A 6000-nucleotide genomic window follows, 5' to 3' on the forward strand; every position below is an offset into this window, starting at 1 on the left:
CTTTCATCATAACTTGGCCCTCTGGCTAGGTCACTATATGAGTTTACTCCTTCTAGGGTACCAAAGTCTTTTGGGGGACTGTCCCAGGCAGTCTTCTTTCCTCTGCCTTGTCTGTGCACTTCCCCAGTGACTGGTAGGGGAACCTGGGGCCATTCTCTACTCCGGGTTCCAGCTCAGGGACCCTCTAGTCAGCAGCCAAGGTCTGTTCCAGACTTCCTTACCTTTTGGCTCTTCCCCTGACTCTCTGGGTTTGCCATCTGCAAACTCCCTCCTCCTAGGAAGTAACTGTATAGGGTTACCATAAGTCCTCTTTTTCCCGGACATGTCCGGCTTTTCGGCAGTCAAACCCCCGTCCGGGGGGAATTGCCAAAAAGCCGAACATGTCCGGGAAAATGGCGGCTCTGTTTAAGAGCCGGGCTGCCTGAACGCTACCGGCTTCGGGCAGCCCCGTGCCTCCAGACCCTGCGCCGCCGGAGCCCGGGAGGGGAAGTGCCCGGCTGGGGGTGCAGGGTCTGGAGGCAGGGGGGCTGCCCGAAGCCGGTAGCGCTCGGGCAGCCCGGTTCTTAAACAGAGCCTCCAGCGGCTGCGGCTCTGTGTAACTGACACTGTGTCAGTTACACACAGCCCCGGCGGCTGGAGGCTCCAGCCGCCCCCGCTCTGTTTAAGAGCCGGGCTGCCCGAGCGCTACCGGCTTCGGGCAGCCCCCGTGCCTCCAGATCCTGCACCCCCAGCCGGGCACTTCCCGTCCCGGGCTCCGGCGGCGCAGGGTCTCCAGGCACGGGGCTGCCCGAAGCTGGTAGCGCTCGGGCAGCCCGGCTCCTAAATAGAGCAGGGGCGGCTGGAGCCTCCAGCCGCCGGGGCTGTGTGTAACTGACACAGTGTCAGTTACACAGAGCCCCAGCCGCTGGAGGCTCTGTTTAAGAGCCGGGCTGCCCCAGAGCTACCGGCTTCGGGCAGCCCCGTGCCTGGAGACCCTGCGCCGCCGGAGCCCGGGACGGGAAGTGCCCGGCTGGGGGTGCAGGATCTGGAGGCACGGGGGCTGCCCGAAGCCGGTAGCGCTTGGGCAGCCCGGCTCTTAAACAGAGCGGGGCGGCTGGAGCCTCCAGCCCCCTGGGCTCTGTGTAACTGACCCAGTGTCAGTTACACAGAGCCAAAGAGGAGCAAAGCCTCCAGCCCCCTGGGCTGTGTGTAACTGACACAGTGTCAGTTACACAGAGCTGCAGCCGCTGGAGGCTCTGTTTAAGAACCGGGCTGCCCGAGAGCTACCGGCTTCGGGCAGCCCCCTTGCCTCCGGACCCTGCGCCCCCAGCCGGGCACTTCCCCTCCCGGGCTCCGGCGGCGCAGGGTCCGGAGGCACGGGGGCTGCCCGAAGCCGGTAGCGCTGGGGCAGCCCGGCTCTTAGAGCCTAAGAGGAGCAGAGCCTCCAGCTGCAGGGGCTCTGCTCCTCTTCGGCTCTGTGTAACTTATACAGTGTAAGTTACGCAGAGCCGCCGGAGCCCCGGAGGGGAAGTGCCCGGCTGGGGGCGCAGGGTCCGGAGGCATAGGGGCTGCCCAAAGCCCGAGCGCTATTGGCTTCACGGTTTGCTGGGCAGCCTCCAGACCCTGCGCCCCCGGCTGGGCGCTTCCCCTCCCAGGCTCCAGCTGCGCTGGGGAAGCGCCGGCTGGGGGCGCAGGGTCTGGGGGCTGCCCGGCAAACCGTGAAGCTGGTAGCACTGGGGCAGCCCTTTCCCCCTGGCTGGGAGTGGGAGGGAGGAGGGAGCGGAGTTAGGGCGGGGGAAGGGGCGGAGTTGGGGCGGGGCTAGGGGTGGGGAAATGGGCGGGGCCATGGCCCGTGGAGGGTCCTCTTTTTTTATTTGAGAGATATGGTAACCCTATAACTGTAGGCTACTTGCCTTTATAGCCACAAACTAACCTCCCATTTCCCAGGGTGAAACTGCAGTCTACAGCCCTCTCTGCTATCAGCTTCCTGCCCTTATAAGCCCAATACAGCTCAGCTCATCCCCCCTCAGTTGGGCTCCCTCATTCACTCAGGGGGGTGGAGGGGAGAAGAGCCCGCCGGCTCGCAGAGTGTGGAGGCAGGACTAGGAGCCAGGCTGGAAAACCAGGCGGGGCAGTGACCATGGGGCCTCCACTCTGGAGCAGGGAGGTGTGTGCTCCTGCCGCACCGGGTTGCACCCCACAGGCAGTGAGGGGGAGCCCGAACCCCTTGCCACAACTCCCTCTGACTATGGCACCCTGGGCGGGCGCCCAGATCACCCTGCCCCTAAGGCTTGCATCTTCAGTTACCCTCAGTAGTATGATTTCTTCTTCAATCACCTCCGCCTTTGGAAAATAGTGCCAGTATTCAGAATAGTGTCCCTAGGTGTTTGTACTGATCCCCTTCTGAAACCACCCAGAAACTTTGTCCCCTCTTGCACCACTCCACTCCCAGGCCAATCTCACCATGTCTAGTGCTCTGGCTGTGCTGTGTTTGCCAAGGGACAGTGAGAAAGAGGTGTATGTAACTTTAATGATTCAAGACTGTGAATGCACACATAATACTGACTCTGTGTGTTGTTTCTTTTGCTTCTGCAGATGTGCCCTTGAGGGCCAGCTCTTCCATCAGATAAGGAGGTGAGTAAGGAGGACATGTTTTGCAAAGTGCTGCAATTGTCAGATCAGGCCAATAGTGAGCATAGAGCGTGGAGAGAGACAATAAATGAAAAACTAGAAATAGATAGCCAGGAGAGGAGTCAGAGGTAGAAGTGGATGGAAAGCTCATGGAGGACCAATCAGAGATGCTCAGGTCCCTGATTGCGCTGCAGGTGGAACACATGCATGCTCGACTCCCCCTCCAGCCTATACAAAACTGCCTTCCTTGCCCTCCCCAAACACCCACACACACATTCCTCGCCCTTTGCAGGACCCCTTGTACTCCACCCCAGGGACATTTTCCATAACAACAGCTGGACTTACACACAGTTGTGAAATCCTCACTTCAGAGAGTGCTGCTTACTGTCATGTCCCTTGTAAGAAATGTTAATCTACGTATTGCTGTTTAAAAAAAATGTAGTGATTCTTTATTTGTGATCTATACAGGATGGTTACAGGATGGTTACAGAAGACATTCATACACCACAGCAATCGGCACATTTGCAGACTACAATTAATGCTCAGGCAGGAATCATTACAGGGGTCATTTAAGGTGGCAAGTAAACAATGCCTGGCTCATTACCAGAAAGACACACTACTGGGGCTGATTGTCAAAATGCTGTTTCAAAGCCTCCCTGATTTGAATAGCCCCCCATTGAGCCTCTCAAATAGCCCTGGTGTCTGGCTGCTCAAAAAAAGGTGATCTACCTCAATGCTCCATTACTGGGGAAACTTTTCCCCCTTGGCTTCACAAATATTATGCAGAGCATAGCAGATTGCTATGACCATGGGGATATTTTCCTCATTGGGTCTAGCCTGACAAAAAGGCAGTGCCAGTGACCCTTTAATCTGCCAAACACCTGATGAGCCTCTTGTTGAAAAGCTCCTTGCTGCTGTCAAGGTTTCTGGTTTATGGCTTCATGAGTTATGGGAGTAAAGGGTAGGCTGGGTCTCCCAGGATCACTGTGGGCATTTCCACATGCCCTTTTGGAATCTTCTGGTCTGGAAAGAAAGTCCCTGCATGCAGCTTTCTATACAGGCTAGTGTTCCTGAAGATGTGTGCGTAATGCACCTTCCCTGACCACCCCGCATTGATGTCAGTGAAACGATCCAAGTGATCCACCAGCACCTGCAATACCATAGAGAAGTAGCCCTTTCTCTTGATGTACTTCATTGCAAGACGGTCTGGGGCCAAAATTGGGATATGCGTGCCATCTATCCCCCCACCGCAGTTAGGGAATTCTGTTGGTACAAAGCCATCCACTATTTCCGGCACATTGCCCACAGTCACAGTCCTTCAGCAGGAGGTGATTAATGGCCCTGCACACTGGCATCCCCGCAAACTTCCCAATTCCACACTGATGCATGACTGACCGGTAGCAGTCTGGAGCTGCCAGCTTCCACACAGAGATTGCCACATGCTTTTCCAGCATGAGGGCACCTCTCATTCTGGTGTCGTTGTGCGGCAGGGCAGGGGTGAGCTCCGCACAGAGTTCAAGAAAGGTGGCTTTGCCCATAAAAAGTTCTGCAGCCACTGCTTGGCATCCCATACCTGCTTCACAATCCGATCCAACCACTCAGTACTTGTTTCCCAATCCCAATAGCAACGGTCCACTGTGCAACTGCTCCATGAATGCCAACATCAATCTTGAATTGTTTCTTTCCATGGCACACAGCAGGGCAAGTACAACGGATTCCTGTTAGATTCACAGCTCATGAAATACTGCAGGATCTGTCGCGTTGTGTTCATAACACATATCACAAGACTGGTGAGTAGTGCAGGACCTATGCTTTCAGGCAGAGATGTCAGGTGCAAAGTTTACAGGGACAGTTGAACAACAGCATGAAATGTAGCTGGAAGCCCTTAGAATTATGGGACGGAGAAAACTGCATCACGGGGCCGTGATCCTGCCCTCATGATGCACTGTGATCCATTCCCAGAACTCCTAGAGGAAGAAGGTGGCAATTTGCACAGTGGGATAGCTACCCACAGTGCACTGCTCTCTCTGTTGGCACTAGAGCACCAACTGTGGACACCTCCACTGACACAAGTGACAAGAGCATAGTGGGAACACCCATGAACTCTGCCCCTATGTGCCCCTCCTGTGAGATAATGAGGAATGAGATTTATATGATATAAATGGGAACTGACTTATAATCTTTTGATGAAACTATATTGGTATATTGGGACTGTTTGTGGAATGAATGTATGAAGCTTGAAATCAGTAAGTATTAATCACAGAGAGGGATGTGAGAACTCCCGCTCTGCTACTTGAGAGGTACCCCAACTCCACTTTTTTTTGAAGAAGGAAGAGATGTGATGATTTGTCTATGAACAATTTACGAATTCCAGTTTGATTTTATGAACTATCTGTATCCTTATGACTTTCGTTTACTCTGTACTGCCTCATACGCCTTGTGCTAAGGAGACAGGGGAGTGGCATGGACATGTCTGTCCATGAATCTGCTAATCATTAAAGACTGTTAGGACCTGAATAGATCTTACCTGGATCAAACAAAAGAGTAACTGCAGCCTAGATAAAGCCACTATTTTCCAACCTCTCTGTTAGGGTAGGAGGTAGGGGCTGGGTTTTGAAGAATAGAAAATCCTCAAAGAGGGGAACAAAAAGAGGCCAGGTGTTAACACTGACACAGTGTCTACACCAGGGGTAGGCAACCTATGGCACACATGCAAAAGGCGGCACACGAGCTGATTTTCAGTGACACTCACACTGCCCGGGTCCTGGCCACCGGTCCGGGGGGCTCTGCATTTTAATTTAATTTTAAATGAAGCTTCTTAAATGTTTTAAAAACCTTATTTACTTTACATACAACAATAGTTTAGTTATATATTATAGACTTATAGAAAGAGACCCTCTAAAAACATTAAAATGTATGACTGGCACGCGAAACCTTAAATTAGAGTGAATAAATGAAGACTCAGCAGACCACTTCTGAAAGGTTGCCGACCCCTGGTCTACACTGACACTGCATCTCTCTAACTACGTCACCCTAAATGCTATACCTCTCGTCGAGGTGGTTTTATTATGTCTGTGTAGCAGGAGAGTTAAATCGGTGGGAGGAGCATTGCAGTGTGTATACCTCCATAGTTAGGTCGACGTAAGCTGCCTTATGTTGACTTAATTGTGTAGCGTGGGGTAGTGCAGGGGGTCCTCGCCACCAGTCCGGGGGGCTCTGCATTTTAATTTAATTTTAAATGAAGCTTCTTAAACATTTAAAAAACCTTATTTACTTTACATACAACAATACTTTAGTTATATATTATAGACTTATAGAAAGAGACCTTCTAAAAATGTTAAAATGTATTACTGGCACGCAAAACCTTAAATTAGAATGAATAAATGAAGA

Source organism: Chrysemys picta, chromosome 3, assembly GCF_011386835.1.
Source record: "Chrysemys picta bellii isolate R12L10 chromosome 3, ASM1138683v2, whole genome shotgun sequence".
NCBI lineage: Eukaryota > Metazoa > Chordata > Testudines > Emydidae > Chrysemys > Chrysemys picta.